The sequence below is a fragment of the Palaemon carinicauda genome, chromosome 8 (assembly GCF_036898095.1).
Source record: "Palaemon carinicauda isolate YSFRI2023 chromosome 8, ASM3689809v2, whole genome shotgun sequence".
Lineage (NCBI taxonomy): Eukaryota > Metazoa > Arthropoda > Malacostraca > Decapoda > Palaemonidae > Palaemon > Palaemon carinicauda.
Genome location: NC_090732.1, coordinates 64,425,457 through 64,445,092, shown reverse-complemented (window position 1 = coordinate 64,445,092; position 19,636 = coordinate 64,425,457). Strand labels below are relative to the sequence as shown.

General features: G+C 41.0%; 1 protein-coding gene and 1 pseudogene across 2 annotated transcripts in view; one reads left to right on the top strand and one right to left on the bottom strand.

Annotated features, from left to right (window-relative positions):
- Positions 1-19,636, top strand: part of LOC137644900 (uncharacterized) — a 609,857-nt gene that overhangs the window by 445,664 nt on the left and 144,557 nt on the right. The window lies entirely within an intron of this gene.
- LOC137644736 (uncharacterized) lies at positions 12,730-13,954 on the bottom strand (annotated as a pseudogene).

Here is a 19,636-nt window from a genome sequence, read left to right as displayed (position 1 = left end):
CCGTGACCATGGGAAACCAGTTGCTCATTGGCTACCAAGGAGCCACCAGAGTCGCCATCCTTTGAAAGATCTACACCTGTCCAAAACCTTCACGATGAGGTTAAAAAGTGGAAACAGGCAAATAGTCGTCCAACGACTCCCATCCAGGGACATTGACGAACTTTAATGTCCATGCCCACTGCTGCTTGAACCCCTTTCGGTGCTACCTAGCAGGGAAATATCATGCTGAAGGTCAATGCAAACATCCACTTGAAGGCCAGAGATTTGATCTCACTGAAGGAGAGACGTTGACAAATGCCAACCTTTCTTCTGATCCAACGTAAAGACGGTTATCATTACGTGTTCGATTTGATTAGACCTATATTCTTGTCTGTTGATCCAATAGACTATAACTCTGTTAACAAGGTTTAAGTGGATATGAATGTTCTGCTTCAGGTATAAGTTCATGAGGGACAAGAAGACTGCCATGTACTCCAGAATATTGATGTGGTATTGTTAAAATTTCTGAGACCAACATCTTTGCACTCTCTTGGGTGGCCCACCCATCCTCCTAACGAGGCATCCGAACAAAGTGTGACTACGGAGGAGGAAAGCGCAACAATAACGTCTATGAAAGACTTATGGGAGTGGACCACGGTCTAAGTTGCTTCCGCATTAAAACCAGGGTTTTCTTCTGATGGTTAGGAAGAGCGTTGGAGGCTCTCCTTCCCCAAACTGTTTGCACCTTCGAGTCGTACATTGAGGACAAAATTCGTGAATTGTAAAGATCCTCAAACCTCCTCTGAGCGTCGCCTGGTGATCATCCCCGACTAGATGAGGGACTTGACTGACATCGCTATTTCCTTTCCCTTAGAGGGAGGAATAAAACGGGAGTGAGACAAAGTCACAACATATCTCCAACTGCTGGAAGTCCTGAGTTGGAGTCAGTTCTGATTTCTTAAGGTTGGTCTGAAATCCAAGGGACTAGAGGAACCAAAAACTCAATTGGCTGCTTCCGAGCACTCTGTGCCAAGGGAACTCACACTAGCCAGTCAACCAGGTACGCCTCTACTTAAAAGCCTGTCTACCGCAGTTTGTTGTACGACTACGTCAGTAAACTTAGTGAAAACCTTGAGAACTATCCTGAGCCCGAATGGCATAGCTTTGATTACGTAGACCCTTCTCCACAGACTGCAGCCAAGGTAGGGGAATAAGTGTCGACCTAACCGACAATACAAAGACGTCAGTAAAATCCATAGAGACAGTGAAAGCCTCTAAGGGTGGAAAGGTCCATATCTGCGAAATAGCCAACATCCGGAACCTGTCCCACTGAACGAACAGGTTTAGACCATACAAGACGAGAATAGTTTGAGGTAAGCTCGAAATCGTTTTGGCACACAAAATAGATGATCTTGAAATCCCATAGATCTCACGCAGCAGATAACTCCCCTCTTCAAGAGATCTTATACATACTGTTCCAGACAAGGAGATGTTCCTGGAAGATTCTCCTGAACTGTGGTGGCCATTGTTACAACTACCAATCAAAACCGTTGGAAATGACGTTCTGTGTCCTTGAACAAAGCTAACCGTCCCCTACCGGAGGCCTTCATTATTTTGTGTTAAGGACATGAACTGCTACCTCCACTGCCGTTTCAAAGTCCACGATCTCTGGACTTACCTCCACTGTCAAGACGGCCTCGGAAGACAACCCTTACTCATAAATAGAGTGGAAGGCCGGGGACTGTGACACCACTTATAAGGGCACAGCGTAGACATTCTGAGGGATAGCGGTATAAGAAAGAACAAACGACTTATCATGATAAGTCAGTTTGTGAAACCTCTTAGGTTTGGCCTTTCCAGGGGTGAACTACCTCTTCAATGAGATCCCCCCCACTTCAGGAAAAGGCTCTATTCTCTGCGACAGCCTTATCCATAACTTTCCTCTAAGGAAACCGGTCTTTTCCCCAGATGCTAGAGGTGGGAAACGTTTCCACTCGTGGCGGATGGTAGCTGTGTCAAGTACAGGCTCGCCACACCTGAAAACAAGCATAAAGGTCTTTCATAAAAGTGTCAATATGAGTTTTCGCCAGCAAGAAAAGACGAAGGTACCTGCAAAATGCATGATCATCATTCCCATAAAGCACTACAGAGACATCAACATTGACAACCATTATCTAGTTTAAGAGTCAGACTTAAGGTGTTCAGGAATCCTAGGCAGCTTCTCAAAAATTTGGTGGCCGGCCGCATCCGTATCCGGTTTACTCTCAGCAAAAGTAAACTGGACATTGGTCTAGTGGACGGAATCGTGTGGTAAGAAAGGTGAAACTGGTGTGCACTCTTCCAAAGCCGGGAGAGGCTTACCCTCACAAAAGGCTAACTCCATTGATGTAGTTCTTTGAAACAAAGTGGAAGACCACTTTGTCCAGGGCCACAAAGGAGGCCAAGCTCTTACCAAAGTCGACAATCTTTAAATTGATATCCACTGCCATCATCATTGCTGCATGCAATAAGGTAGCTAGGAGTGCCAAACCTTATATCTAGCCAACTCCTCTTTCTTCTCCAAGGCCTGGATCTCTTCACATGAGGCCTTGAAGACCATCACCTGGTATTACTAGTTCCCCCTTCATGAAGGCTTTCTTGTTACCCATAAGTACTAGATGTATTGTAGTACATATGGTACTCGGGAACTGGAGGGCTCCATGAGCTTAGCAGAAGAAGTTGGGAGGAGAAACAGGCAGGAACAGCCCCCATCACGGAAGAAGCAATCGTAACCGTAGATCGGGAGACCGATGTCATAGTGTAGTCAGAATTGGTAGACACCACTGAATCCTTGATGAGGTCAGACTACCTCATCCTCTTACCGAGGTGCGAAGGTACCGCGGGAAGAACATGCAGTCGTCATCGGAGGTATCCTATGAGGACCAATCTGGAGGGAAGTAAATCCTTACAAACACTGCAATCCTGACGGTCCCAGTACAATACTGGGCCTTTCATCCTCCAACACTTCGCAAGTGTGCGGCAAATATCGAGACCACAGCGATGTTTCACAGCTCTGACACAAATCTGTACTCAACAGTGTATCTCCGTATAGGCACTGCCTGTAAGGATAAAAGGGTTTAAATGAGTACTACATCCTCTGACAGATATCAAAAGCCAAAAAAACTGGGTCATTAATGCTCCATGTAAACAATTGAGGGAATTGTAATCCCCAAATTGTGTGTATATGCCATTGGTGAGAAAAAAAGGAGATACATTACGAAATGTACAGTCCCCGATAAAGAATGTGAGATTGGAAAAATTAGCCCCCTAAAGGTCCATTGCTGTAGGCCCAAAAAGGGGAAAAAAGGGTGGGGAAATGATCAGGGAAAGAACCGTTGCTCCAATATCTCCACAGAGAAAGGGCCAATTACAGGGCACCGGTACAGGTAAAGTTAATCATCAAGCAATCAACGCATCGATTAATGAGCAAGAGTCTAAAGCAACCCGTAGGTTATAAAAGCAAGGTTATAACCTCAATAGAAAAAACTTGGGAGGGATAACCAGCCTATAGAGTTACCAACCATCTATTCAATCCACACCCTCAAAGAGAAGTGGACAAATTGGTAGAAAACCAATAACCATATGTAGGGGTTATTCAAAGCAGGAGCCTAGAACCCTTTCGTAGAAGAAGTTCCCAGGCCCACCCTACATAAAGAAACCTCAAACGTTAAAGGAGTAAGGCTTTTATGTTATCCTGTAGTAGAATTCACATACAGTTAGTAGAGAACTCATCTTAGTTATGTAAGACGGTCTCAGATAATAAAGGGCAGAAAGGCCTGTGCCCTAAAGGTACCGGCGTTGCCAGAAGTACTGGCAACCCCAGGGGGGAATGGCATTGCCGCCAACATCTTATGTGCCCAAAGGCACTGGTACCGATATCCGCACCCATAGACTAGTACTAACCCCGCCACCAGTAACGATAATGCCGTCAGGGGCAATAGTGCCCAAGGGCGGCGGAGATAACTGTCAAGGGATTCCGCAGAAAACACCTTGCCAAAAGATAGGCAGTGTCGCCAGTGGCGGCACAGCCGTAAGCAGCAACATATCACCAGAACGGGTACTATAAAACAGATTTTGACGTAGGAAAAAAGGGATTTTGATGTAGGAAAAATCTACTTTTGGGTGAGATAGCCATGTCGTCCTGATGGAAGTTCCTTCTGGCAACTTCTACAGTATAATATTTCTGCGATTGATATTACAAGAGAATTACCGTCAGGTATTACGGGGTTCCAACCCCCGGAAACTACTATCCGAAGATATCGTGTATAATCAGGGACGTATCCTAAGATAACCATAGATATCTGCACCCTAAACGGACCTTACTTAGTCTAATCCACTAAGGGAAAGGTTAATAAGGAGCCGTTACACATCCTATCACCTTCGAGTGCCCCTATACGTTCCTGCTTCTCATTCCATCGAACGCAGCTCATGGGTACAGTGCGGTTGATTTTTAGGGCCGCTTTTTTTGCAAACTTTGATGATTAGTTTTGTGAATCGGATTCCTCTTTTTTTGCTAAAATTGAGTATCTACCTCTCTTTGGCTTTGTTTATGCTAATTTGGATTTAGCTCCCTTCGGGAACTTAGTTTTCAGCATTTGGTTAAAGGAAGCCGGAGCGCTTTGAGTCCTGCTAGCATGGAAAAAGCTATATTTGGGTCTCAAAAGGTGGCGACATAACTGTTATTCAGGCGTTGCCATAGGCATGTATGCCAAATATACCAGAGTTGCCAGAAACACCGCCATCGCTAGGGGGTAAAATCATGGCCACCATCCCCCTATGTGACTTAAGGCGCTGGTACAGTCAACCCCTCCTACAGACTAGTACCAGCCCTGCCGCCAGTAACGGCAACACTGTTAGGGGCAAACGGCAATGGTTCCTGCAGAAAAAACCATGCATTAGGTGAAGGCAGCGCCGCCAGTGGAGGCACTACCGCAAGCAGCGACGCATCGCCAATACAGGTACAATAGGATAGTGTGCCAAATGGTGGCAGCAAATCCGCAGATACCGGCACTGCCGTCAGTCTGATAGCGCACCCTTCAGGGAGAAGCATACTGACGGCCATGGAAGGTCACATAATAATAAATTCCATGCAATGTCCGTCCCGGAAAGACTAGGATAAAAAGAGAGGTGACGACATGGAGCAACTATACCCATGCATCAAAATAAATACCAAGCCGACAGAGACAGCGGCCGCCGTCCGTTCGAGAAATCTCAGAGGCTAAGAAATAGCGGCAGTTCCCACAAGTCGGCGCACCGACATGATGACATCACCCTTCGTAAAGGGGAGTTCCAAAAGACTGCACAGTCCTAGCACGAGATATCACGAGTGAATGCAGAATGGCTAAGCCTAATAGGTCGATGCCACAGGTAAATCAAGAAATCCCAGAGGCTATGAAGGAACAGCAGAACAGGTAAGTCGGAACACCGATAAGGAGAAGTCACCTTTCGCAAAGGGGAACTCCATAAAACTGCACAGTCCAACCATGGGAGATCAAGAACGTATGTAGCATGGCGGCCCAACGGATTCGCCAACGAGGGCTAATCCAATTGCCACCAAGGGCTAGGCTAAGCCTAAATGATCAATGCCGCAGGTTGATTGAGAAATCCCAGAGGTTATGATAGAACGGCAGTACAGGAAAGTCTGCGCACAAACAAGAGGAGCTCGCCCTTCGTAAAGGGGAACCCAAAAAGACTGGACGGTCCTAGCATGGGAGATCATGAACAAATGCAGCATGGCGGACCAACCTATTCGCCAACAACGGCTAGGCTAAGCCTAATAGGCCGAAAAAAACAGAGAATCGAAGGAAGCATACATAATAGGCTTAGTAAACTAGTATAACCGAGGAAAAAATCCTTTAAGGGTAAAAAGACCGCTGCCAACGAGACCAGTAAGAACAGCCTGATTGCTATCGGCGAACCCGTCTCTGACAAAACCACCACTCTCTAAGCTAGGTTAGCAAGGAAAAACATGCATAAAACTAAAACTTAAACTACCATAAAACGTCGTAAAAGCCAACACAAAACAGAGTCCAAGGCATCGCAACGCCAAAATAAAGCTAGTTAACGTAACACTAGTGAAATAAAACTAAGTGAACATGAAATAACAAGGACAAACACACACACAAAATTGTGCCCAAAAGGTAGCTGGCCTCATCGCCATAAAAAAGTCAAATAACCACTCCCCGATGGGATCAAAAGCAGTTACAGCTAAATCAAACTGTGAAAGAGGAGGTTATTCAACTTTAATGACTAAAGGGAGGTCATCAAGTGAAGAAATAACTCCAAAAAGTAGAGAAAAGGCACTCTTGACAAAGAAACACACATGTAGGTAAGCTGCGAAAATTAGAATGATTTTATCAGGGACAAGTAGTAAGTACTATGAAGGGAGAGGATAAGTAACGGCTCCTCACCTATCCTCCTCCTGAGATTCCTAGACTGGGTTAAGTCTGTTAGGGGTGCAGATATCTATGGTTATCTACGGATACGTCCCTGATTATACATGATATCTTAGGATAGTCGTTCCGGGGGTTAGAACCCTGTGATACCTGACGGTCATTCTCTTGTAATATCACTCACAGAAATATACAGTAGGAAGCTGCCTAAAGGAACTGCCATCAGGACAACATGGCTCGAGCACAAAAAATTGTATATGGATTTCATACATTTCGTTTAAAGATATTACTAATTATGTGAATATGCTCTCTCTCTCTCTCTCTCTCTCTCTCTCTCTCTCTCTCTCTCTCTCTCTCTCTCTCTCTCTCTCTGTAATAAATGAAATCCTTGTTTCTTTGCAAAGTTTCTATTGAATAGCCACTGACGGAGCTGTAATAAATAATTTCCTAAGCTTTATAATCTAGCACCATAGAGCTAAAAATATAAAATATTGTGCATCAACAACATGAATGAAACTCCAGTAAATGTAATGCGATTCAACTCACAGTACAAGTAAATAAAATATGAGAGAAGCATTTCAAATAAAACTATTAGATCAAGTAATAATTGATTCTTTTAGTAAATATGAAAAATCCTTCGTTAGCAAGCCTTAATAATTAATGAGGGAGTTATTTGATCCGAAAATTGAAGTTGACGACCGACTACGCAGGGTTGATCAGCTGACTTGAATGTAAACCATGCATAAGATTATAATTCGCCGTTTTCATCATAAATACGATATTAAAATTTGAATATTACATGCATTATTATTGGATACAGTTGAGTGAAACACCTGGGAGAACATGGAGAGAGAAATGCGAAACAATACGTCAAAGGGATCCAAAGACATGAGACACTGGGAGGTAGTAGCCAAGTTCCTTCTTGCACATCTCCTCTGCCAAATCTAAGCTAATTCAAATAAATTAGCGAAATCAATGAATATTGGAAATGCAAGAAGAGGGAATTGGAATAGGTGGAATTATGGAAAAGAAAGTTTTCTAAGAGTGATTAATAAGATGAAAATGATGGATGAATACTAGAAAAGAGAAGATGAATGAAATCGCTAAAAATAGAGAGAATCAAAAGAGTTGGAAAGGTACGTTGTAGATATGTGTGTGGGAGAGTGATGTAAATTTACGAAAGGGATTTGGGAAGGAATTTTCGAAAAGGATTAAGGATATACTAATCATAATTTATGGACATTATTAATGTGAAAGAGATATCATACTAATATACATGATAGGTTATATTAGTGAGGTAATTCTGTGAAAGTGAATGGTCTTATTAGTGGGATAATATCGTGAAAATGAATATGGGCTGATATGAATGTAAACAATGTTTTTAATTATAAATACAATACTAAAATGTGAATATTACATGCATTATTATAGGATACAGTTAAGTGAAACACCAGTTTAATCAAAATCCTGTTTATTTCAAATGTAGCTGTAATTTTGTACCACAGAAAATGGATATACACTGTACAAACAAAGCTAGGACAAGCTTGGTGTAGAGAATAAGATTGGTACTATGGTAGTGGGTGGAGCACAGCGCTCTCAGTATAAAGGAGCGCGGTCTATTTGAAATCATCGCCCACCTTGAATTTTATCACGATATTTATGAGAATTTTTATTTAATAGGTATTGCATGGTTTCTGTCCATCCCAATGCTGTTGCCAACTATTCCAAATCAAATTCTTGATGGTGGACAAGCAATCATCTTAATTTTTTTTTTTTCCCTTGACCGCGAAAACCCGAAACCGCTAAGTAAGAAATCGTGATTAACAAGAGCCGACTGTATACAAAAATGTAGAGCACAGTTTCGTTGTGCTATGAAAGAAGTGAGGCACCAATCTTGGGTACATTTTGTTACCTCAGTCAACGGTAGAACACCACCATCTTCTGTATGGAGGAAAGTAAAGAATATAGCAAGCCAATTTACTGCCAACCCACCGCCAGTGTTGAAGGTGAATGGTCGGTATGTGATTGGAACAGTAAAGTAAAAATCTTAACAATGCTCCTTGTACTGAAAGAGAAATTGATTCCACAATTGCTACGTGTAATGATATAGACCCTGGACCAGATGGAATTCCATTCACAATGATTAAACATGCACCTGTTAATACTAAGTTATTTATTTTAAGCATTATTAACAGAATATGGCATGATCATAGTTATCCAAGTATTTGGGAACTAGCCATTATTTTAGCCTTTTAAAACCTGGTAAGGATAAGTTTTTAGTGGAAAACCATTAACCAAATGCATTGATGTCTTGCTTATGTAAGATCATGGAGAAGATGGTCAATGCAAGACTGATGTAGTACCCGGAAAAGAACGGTATTTTATCACCTATCCAGTGTGGATTTAGGAAAATTCACTCGATGACTGATGTGTTGATACGACTAGAATCCTCTATTTGTTAAACCTTTGCTTCCAAACATAACCATGCAACAGTCTTTTTTTTTTTTTTTTCTCCTTGAAAGGGCATATACTGCATGGATATGGTATTCTTAAAGCCATTCATGGATTGGGATGAAGAGGAGAGCTACCATTGTTATTAAATCATTGGTTTCACATAGATTTTTTTCAATGAGAGTGGGAGAAACTCTGTCGGAGAGGAAATGTCAGGGAGTAGTGTGCTAAATGTAACCCTATTTGCACTAGCCATTAATGGGATATTGTCCGTCATTATTATTATTATTATTATTACTAGCCAAGCTACAACCCTAGTTGGAAAAGCAAGATGCTATAAGCCCAAGGGCTCCAATAAGAATTAAAGCATATAAAATCATATGAAACTACTTACACACAGTAACATTCACATAATTAACATAAATCTTATCAAATGAACTATGAAAACATGTGACTGTTTTTATATTAGTTAGTGGTCTTTAAGAGTTAAACAGTGGCATTTTTTGTGGTCGTTCAAATATCTAATTGAAGCATTAACAGCACATGAAATCATATTCTACAATACAGTAAATAAGAAAAGTTTATAAAATCATATGAAAGTACTTTTTTGTATAATATTTTTTCAAGTGCAACAATTACTTTTTTTTTTATTTATGGTTGTGATCAACTTATCTTAAGACAGTCAAGAATAACAAAGAATAATTCTTAACGCATTTAATATAAATTACTAATGTAAATTACATCGGTATCCAATTTATTATAGAACATCATAGTTGTCATACATTTCGGTTATAGCTATTATTATTTATCATGTGAAATATGCTCTCTCTCTCTCTCTCTCTCTCTCTCTCTCTCTCTCTCTCTCTCTCTCTCTCTCTCTCTCTCTCTCTCTCTCTCTCTCTCTTACAGAACAGATTTAACAGAAATCTTTCGAAAGGTGTCAGATAAATACTACACACAATATAAACTTTTACTTTGCTTGAATCTATGTTTGATCGTAGGCTGGGATTAAAACGTCATTTGATTTTGTCAGCTGATCTGTAGCTTTAGCCGACAGAATACCTTATATGTACTGAAAGATGTTTAAAATAACCCTGGTTTTGGGTATCTAAACTTTCTTTAATAATTTTTGTACTTTTCTATTATCAATTCAAGTTGTATTTTAACAGCTATTGCTGATTGTTTTTATTTTGGTTTGGTGTCAGCTGTTTTCAAGGTCATGACGGTATCACGTATAGTTAACAGAGTATTGTTGATATGATTTTGCTCCCTATCACGTAATCCTTGAAGAAAAGAATAACGGCACAATTGTACAAACTCTCGACCAGTTTCTAATTAAAATGCATTTCGAACAACATCATCAGACAAATCAGCTATTGACACTGACAATCCACAGCCATCTACGTACGCGATGTAAACAAAGATATTGAATGTAAGTACAGTCAAGCCTCGGTTTTTGAACGTCTCAGGTCTCGAACAAATCGGAGTTCGAACAACAAATTTAAGATTTTCTTGCTTTAGATGCCAAACAAACTTTCGGAACTCGAACACCCTAAGATGAACCGAGACAACCCGACGACGCGGATCAGATGAGTCTGACGCTCTCTCACGTTATCTTTAGTATTCAACCGGCGTATCCAGACGTGTTCGTTGTAGTTTATGAAAATATTGACTGTATTTTGTGTTTTGCGGAGTGTATTAACACCTAATCATGTCTCCAAAGAAAGCCAGTGCAAATAGTAAAGCTGGTGGTGATGAAAAGAGGAAAGTAGTGCGCTAAACTATTGAGTTTAAGAAAGAATTAATAGCGAAATAGGAATTGGGTGTGCGTGTGTCTGATTTAGCTAAGAAGTTTGGCATGGCAAAATTAACAAAAAGCACCATCCTAAAAAATAAAGACGCTATTAAAGCAAGTGATGTTGCTAAAGGATCGACCGTGTTCAGCACACAAAGGCCACAGGTATTGGAGGAAGTGGAGAAACTCTTGCTTATTTTCATAAACGAGCAACAGTTAGCAGGGTGTAGTGTTAGCGAGGAAGGGCTTTGTGGCAAAGCAAGACAACTGTATGAGGATTTGATAAAAAAAAAGGACCCTACCATGGTTCCTGAGGGGTTTGATTTCAAGGCAAGCAGAGGGTGGTTTGAAAAGTTTAGGAAGAGAAGTGGGATCCACTCCATGGTTCGTCATGGTGAGGCAGGAAGTGCAGACAAGGATGCTGCGGAAAAGTTTAAAGTCGAGTTTGCTAATTTCATCAAGGGTGAGGAATATCTACCCCAGCAAATTTTTAACTGTGACAAAACTGGGCTATTTGGAAGAAAATGCCATGAAGGACTTACAACACACGTAAGAAGTCGATGCCAGGTCACCAACCTATGAAGGATAGGTTTACACTCTTGCTATGTGGTAATGCAAGCAGTGATTGGAAAATAAAGCCTCTTGTTTATCATTCGGAGAATCCCAGAGCATTCAACGCGAATAACATGATGAAGAGTAAGTTGCCTTTTATGTGGAGGTTAAATACAAAGGTTTGCTGACCAGACAATATTTTAGAGTGAGTGCATGAGGTGTTTGCACCAGCCGTAAAAAAATATTTGGAGGAAAAGTAATTGCCGTTACGCTTCTTTCTCGTGATGGATAATGCTCCTGCCCACCTTCCAGGTTTGGAGGATGACTTAACTGATGAATTTGATTTCATCAAAATCAAGTTTCTGCCTCCAAATATGACACCACTGCTCCAACCCATAGACCAGGAAGTCATTGCGAATTTCAAGAAAATGTATACCAAATTCCTTTTTCAATGATGCTTCGAGGTGACTAGCAGGGCATGTAGTACGGTACGGTTGGATTTGTTTTTTCGTAATTTGTACCACGCATTTTTACCGTACCGTAATTTCATACAGTACTGTACCTAAAAATTCATACCGTACCGTACTATTACGATATTTTATCGTACTGTAATTTTGTACTGTTTTTTTTCTACATTGCAGTTCATATAGACATAACATGGCACTTTTACTACTACTACTACCATTACCACCACTGCCACTTCAAGAAGATTGGTGTTATGTAATACATTAATGATATAATACAATTATATTTTGCTTAGGTTACAAAAGGAAATGTCCAGTTATACATTATTAGGCATTCATACAGTTTTATGTTTTGCAGTGTAATAGCATTACAGCGTCAACAATATACTCTTTTAGACCTAGACTTAAATCATTAAGAATATAGCGCAACCCAGAGAATGTGCACTCTACGCTCACTTGAGTAACAGGCAGAGCAACTGCTACTTCAGCAAGATTTTTTAGCGCACTTTCTTGTTGATAATGCCACCACTGGAAAATACAATCATTTTTACTGATACGTGAAGCTCTGGTGAACATTTTGATATGCTCAGCCACTTCACTCTCTTTGCTTGCGGTATCAGTTGCTCTGCTTACATCACTGACTCGGAGTAATTGCTCTACAATATCTACTGACCCAAGTGCTGAGTCACCTTCACCATCTCTATTGCCGCTCGTGAATGAATCGTCTTTTGCCAGCATTGAGACTGACGACAGTACTAATAGAAGAAATAGTTTTAATTTTTTTCCAGAGTCCAAGAAGATGTATTTGACTAAGTTCCTTCTGTTCTTCGGTGAGGAGAACATTATATCTTCTGTCAAGATACACAGCAGATAGGAAAGCAGGGTTCCTAAGTAGAGAATCTTGCCATTTTTCCATGGCTTGAAGGAGAAGTGGTGCTGTGACTGCAGTGCTTCTTTCCAAAACAACTTTGCACTTAACCCATTGAGCAAGGAATTCTCCAGCTGTGAGATTTTTCATCCGTAGTGCACATGTAGCCTCACGGATTGGTTTCAGAGCTTATGTTGAGTCACTTATTTTCTCCCAATCTTCATCTAAAATAAGTAAAGATTCATTAGCTAGGACAATTTTGTTCAAGAATAACTTTTTTTCAAGGACACTGTCCAACATATCATACGTTGAGCCCCATCTTATTTCACAGTCTAGTTTTGGAAGTGATATGGAGTTGTTCTTGAATATTAAGTGCATATTTTGTGTATGCATCTTGTTCACCACTTTCCGCACCCTACGTAAGATATGTTTTACGCTGTCTGTTTTCAGAACATCATGCACACAGAGTTGCATGGTGTGTAAAGCGCACCTTACTAATGTAACACTTTCAGCTGCTAAGTGAATGTCATTTAATAAGTCATCTAACTTATTTTCAGCAACTTCCAATACTTGTTCATCATCGTTTTCTTCATTGTCTCTCAAAATTTCTTCTCTGTTTCCTTCCTTCATCTGTGTATCACTCTGCATCAGTTTTCCTACTTTGATTACGTTTGATCCATTATCTGTGGTTAACGAGTAAATTTGTTTTTCTTGTACTGTATTCCAATCTTATTCAAACAAGCTAGCAAAACTGATTTGATCTCTTCAGCTGTTGCCCTTTGTGTCATTTCCTTTACGGAGGCTGTCACTACCTTCAACTTGCCATTGATATCAGACTGCACGTTCACCCCAAGGAATAGACGCCCACGTCGGGTGCGGAGATCTAACTTCACACAAACCAAGTGCTTATCGAACTCAGTCCTCAAATCAAGTCTTTTTTTCTCTGCGGCTTCAAGAGTCAGAAACCGAACAGCTCTTTGACTTAATGACACGCGAAGCTTGTTTGCAATGGGACCCATAAGCTTTGACATGGCTGTTTTCTCAAAGACAGATAAGGGCAATCTGTTGACAGTAACTGCTTCAACGACAAGTCCCTGCATCTCTTGCTTACTCATTGCGTATTCTATCACTTCCGTTTTCTTTCTTTTTGCACACGAATCTTCGCTAATCGTACTGACAAAATAATTAGATATATTTTCTCCCGTTTCTTAGACGCATTGTTTTTGGCATTGTCTAGGAGTTTCTTATATTCCTCCGCATGTCATCTTTTAAGGTGATCACATAACGGCGTTGAGTGAAGTTCTGCGCCGGGCTTCGGTGTGTATGAGTAACCACATCCAGACACAAGGCAACTTGCTGAATTCTTCGTAATGAAGAAGAGCTCAACACCAACAAACTCTCGGTGCCGACCCATTGTGAGATTCTGTAAGACAAAAAAAAGCATATTAGATTTAAAAACGAAAAAAAATATGCTCATGGCTTGCACACAAAAAAAAACTCTCTCTCTCTCTCTCTCTCTCTCTCTCTCTCTCTCTCTCTCTCTCTCTCTCTCTCTCTCTCTCTCTCTCTCTCTCAAAACTTATAATTTTGCTTGAATTCTTTAAATAAGGAAGAGAACATCATTCGAGTCTTACCTTATGTATGATCAAGCTTCTCTACTGAGTACTGCCTCCGTAGCACAGAAGCAGAGTGCAGCGGCAGTCTTGCGGGCAGCAGTCAGCAGGCTTCAGTGTCAGCAGGCGTTAGTGTCCTGACCTGAGCTGATGCAGTGTCCAGACCAAGTACTGACTGATGAATGATGGTGAAGTGAGGGGTTAAAAATGCGTTGTCATGTGTGTCAAGGGTAGCAGGGGGTAACTGTTAAGAGCTAGCTAGGCCAGAGCAGAGGTCAAAATGGTCGCAGTAAAAGGTATTACCAGTTACCAACTCATTAAAAAGGGAAAATGGACCTTCTCACCTGAGCGATAAGCCAATAAGTAGGAGGGGTCCCTGCCCAGCCTTGCTGTGACGGCTGACGGGGCAAACCCCACTGGGATATGCTTTAATCAACACCCCAGTGAGAAGACCTCTGCTAATCCTTTATGGTCACACACCTGGTTGACTTGGGCGGTGAGTCACCGCCTAAGTCAACCAGGTGTGTGACCCTGGGCGGTTGGGTAGTGGGGGCTTAGCTGCTTGCGACACCTATCAGAATTTAGTACGGAAATGCAACGATTAAGTGCGAAAAAAAAAATCGTACATTCGTACCGTACCGAACTCGAAGGAAAATATCGTACCGTACTTACATCCCCCCAAAAATTGTACCGTACCGTAATATCGTACCGAACCGTACCGTACTACATGCCTTGGTGACTAGTGACACTCGGCTAACCCTTCGAGATTTTTGGAAAAATCGTTCCAATATCTACCACTGCATTGTCGACAAAGCCTGGAACCAAGTGTCATATACAGTAGGACCATGAACTCTGCATGGAGGGAATTGGGGCCCAATTGCGTTACTGAGCGCGAGTTCGAAGGGATTGAGAATGTTGCGAGTACCAGCACAGCTGCTGATATTGAGGAGGAATCTCAAGAGGATAGGCAACCCATTGATGACATCGTTAATATGGGCCAAATTCTCGGTTTGGAGATGGACATCAATGATGTTGAGAAGCTAATGGATGGACATCATGCCGAGCTCACCACAGAAGAACTCCTGCACCTTCAGGAGGAGCAGAAGAAGACGGAGGAGGAGATGTTCTCTGATGGGGATCAGGGAAAGTAGGATGCCTCAACTGCTGTTATCAAAGATATGTGTACCAAATGGAATGAACTCCAGAACTTTGTGGAACTGTATCACCCACGGAACCAGAAGAGCTGTGTATGCTTTTAATGACCTTGTTATTAGCTACTTTCATAAAGTTCTTTAAAAAAGGCAGAAACAAGTTACACTAGATAAGTTCTTTACAAAAAGGAAAGAACACCCGGTTGCAGAGTCTTCCCAACCAAAGAGATTTGCTAGAGAGACAACACCCACAGCTGAAATAACTGATGTTTTCATGGTAGGGGATTCTCCTTTCAAGCAATATTTTTTCCGACATCCACGTTCATTATGCCATCTATAAATCACCGGAAAGTAAAATGATTCATGCATTGAAAATACTGTAGGTATTTTTTTGTTACAATTGGTAAAGATGAAAAATGTTTTTGATGTGTTTTTTTTTGCACGATCTTTGATAGGATATTTTTCATTGGAATTTCTACACTTTTTTTCTAAAGATTTCGTTAAATTTTACCAAAGCTCAGGCTAGCCTTTGATGCGTTGATTTTTTTGATGTGTTAATATTGGTAAAGGTAAAAAGTGTTTCTGATGTGTTACAATTGGTAAAAATAAAAAAAATGTTTTTGATGGTTTTTTTATTTTTTCAGATGATCTTTGATAGAATATTTTTCATTGAAATTTTTTCACTTTTTTTTTCCAAAGATGTTTATTCTTACCTTAGCCTAGGGTAGCCTTTGATGCGATCATTTTTTTGATGTGTTACGATTGGTAAGAATAAAAAACGTTTTTCCTGTGTATTTTTTTCACACGATCTTTGATAGGATATCTATTAGAATAAATAAACAAGCCATTTCTACACTTTTATTTAACAAAAAATCTGAGTAAACGAGTCTTTGGTACGAGTTGCAACAGATACTGCAATACATTTCCAGTCTAGCCTACTCTATTGATATAGTATTTATGAGAAATTCTGTGTACTTTATATATAATCTGCTCTCTCATTATACAGTTTACCGTGTAAAATAATGTAAAAATGCTTAAAAAAGTAACTTTCTAGTCTTGGAATGAATTAAAATTATTTGCATTATTTGTAGTGGGAAAAAATCTGCTTCAGAATTCAAACAAATCGCTTTTTGAACAGCCTTCTGGAGTGATTGTGATTGAAAACCGAGGCTGGGCTGTATTAGTTAATGTAACAACTAAGTTTATTTTATATTATTGTAAAATAATAATTTTTGGGCTCAAGCCATATCGTGCTGATGGAAGTTCCTTCATTAGTAGCTTCCTAGGTTATATGTGACTACAGTGATATCTCCCAGAGAATTTACCGAAGGTATCCAGAATTCTAACTCCTGGAGCGAATATCCCCTAAAATTTTAAAAAGGGATATCGCTTAAGGACGTATTGGCACGCCTCATAGCAATCTGCACCCCAGATAGTGTTTTATGCTTCGAGGAGGTGTGGCCATCCCCATTCCCGTACTACTATTGGGAGTACAACAGCGCCATTCCCACAATAGTGGCCATTCCTTTTTTTGTAGCGATTCCGTTCGGTGGTATTTCCCTGTGATCTAATTTTTCGATCGTTTAAAGGATTATTAATTTGCTTTCATCATCTTCCGCTTTTGGAAAGTTGAGTATCGGGTCTTTACTATGAATATATTTTAGCTTCTGTTTCACAATGAAATTAAAGTATTTTTTGTGCCTAAGAGCTAGGCCACCTACTGGAGGCGCCGTGGGCGCCATCGTTTGTTAGGCATGTGTTATTTAGTTAGCAGAACGACTTCCAGTTTTTAAATAGCTTTATTTAATTGTTGTAATTATTTAGCTATTTAGGCATTGATTCTTGTGAAGATTTGATTATGTGCATAATTATTTCCTTTTTCCTCTGTCGATCGTATAGTTAGAGTTTCGGTGATTTAGGTAACCGAGATCTCGTCTAGCCTAGATAACCTATCCTAGACGTTTTTTCTATACGTTCGACATTCCCCGGTTACCCTCGTGTATTGTTCTCATTCGTTGGAGACTGATACCTCCTAAAATGTTATGAAACATTACACATCTCTTCGGAGATTTAAGGGTAATCTCTTTCCCTCTGAGTGTAGCCTCAGGCTACAACCCTATTAGCCGTGCCTTGAATTTTATTCAGACATGGCTAACCTGGGGTTTGTTTCTGCTTATTCCCTTAACCATTGGTTGTGGATATACCAGCAGGTTTTGGGGATTTAGTCAGAATCTCAGAGTATTTAGTCTTTTGTTGGCGACCTGCCAGCAGGGTGAATGGGTTGTAGGATACCATAATTCCCCTGCCGGCAAGGTGGCCGGCAATGGAGGTTAGCCCTCCATAGCCGCTTAAAGTTATGGTAGTATACCATTTTCTCCTTGCGACTAAAAGACTAGTCCTGTGCCACAGTACCCTGGGCTGAAGAGTGATATTCTTTTAGCCTAGGATAACGTGGCACTGGAACTCTGTTTCTCCTTTGTTGAGAGGAGGCGGTAGTTCCGCCATCCCCTTAACTGTGTCGGCAGTCTCTGGGTTGGAGAACTGAGTCTCTCCTGTCACCTGAGATTCTTCCGATACTGAAACAGAGTTTCTTTTAATAGGTGGTAGGTCTGACAATTTTGTCAGTTCCTTTCACACTCGTTACAGGACCCTGTTCCCTACCCCTCTATCGTCTTTTGATGGTTGATCCATATTCTTTCCTTTAGCTGACATCTTGCAACCTTACCATTGCCGGTAGGTTGCTGGAGTCAGCCAGACTCCCTCTCTAGTCATGGCTGACGGCAGGGCATACTGCCGCCAGCCGGCCAGGAAGACTGCCGACAGTTTGAGACTGTCGGCAGCTGCCGGCCTGGCTGGCAGTTGCGACCATGATGGCCATGAGTGGGTAGTCCCTTCTGTCCCCAAGGTTCTTCAGTCCTCCCTTGGACTGCTGCTATAGGTTCTGTTGCCGGGGTACTGCCGGCCGGGCCGGCAAAGACAGTGCTGACTCAGTTGGCAGCACGCCGACTGTACTGGTACTGTCGGCGGGTTGCCTGCCAGCAGTGTATAGGTGGTACCTTGCCGGCAATAGTACTGTAGCTACATAGAAGCCTGAATGTTACATTCTCCCCTTCTATTAGAACCTTCTTTCTGGAGAAAGGCAGTCAAATTAGACTTTTACATCCTTAATTACTGTATACATTTACAGTAAGAAATAGCCTTTTTTCCATACTATCTCTCTCTCTCTCTCTCTCTAACTAGCACTGCCGGGTATGCCGGCAAGACCTAGCTAGACCGGCAACATGCCGGCTGAACTACTGTATAGGCTGTACAGATAGCTAGTATATCTCAGTATAGAATATACTGCAGGTAGAAAACTACTATATATCTTATACTAGTAGTTATTTCCAATTTATTTTGGATATCCAACTCGGGCATTTGCTAAGCCTAATCCTATATTGATTGAATATGATTTCTTCAATATCCTGATTAGAAATCAGTTTTAGGATTACCCTACAATATTAAATACTTCAAGGCAAGAGTAATACACTCCTAACCCTTAAAGGGTAGAGCCTTTATCCTTGAGTCTCCCTGATCAGGAAACTCTTATATTTTAATATAGTAGGAAGACTCCAGCAAATGGGCTGAGTGGGATATACAAATATGTCTTTATTTTTTCCTAGTTCAGCTGGCTACATGCTAGATGGACCGTACTTTCATAATGACTAGACTGCAATACATAAGGTACAGTAGCCAGTAAATTGCAATATAGACTTACTGCAATTAGAAAACTACAGTACCATTATACAGTAGTAATTTCTAACATACCTTGGGTATCCTTGTGCGAGCATTCTGCTGATACCGCTCATATATTGAATGAATATTTTCTTCAATAGTCTGATCTAGAATCAGTCATCCTGACCCCACAGTATTAACATTATTTTGGGACAGTGATTTGATACTTCTCTACCCCTAGGGGTAAGAGCCTTTCTACTTGGAGTTTCTCAATAGAGAAAGCTCCATGTAGTTAATACTGAGGGGAGGTAGCAGCATTTGCTCGCAGGGGTACACAGGTATGTATCTCCTACTATCCCTTTATAGCTTACTATCCTAAGCTATTCTGTTGTAGATGACATTTACATGTTGATTATCAAAGAAATAATCCCTTGTATGCTCATTTGGTTTTCCTTTCTTTACAGGAGGAACACCAGATATCTTGTGCTGCAGTCCTCTGCAAAGCCAAGAGTAAGTACTTTTACGGTCATAATACTTGCAGGTTGCATGCCCCCTGCAATATTATTTCCGGATCCCTACATTATTGGAACCTACAGGTTTGCAATATATGTCGGACAT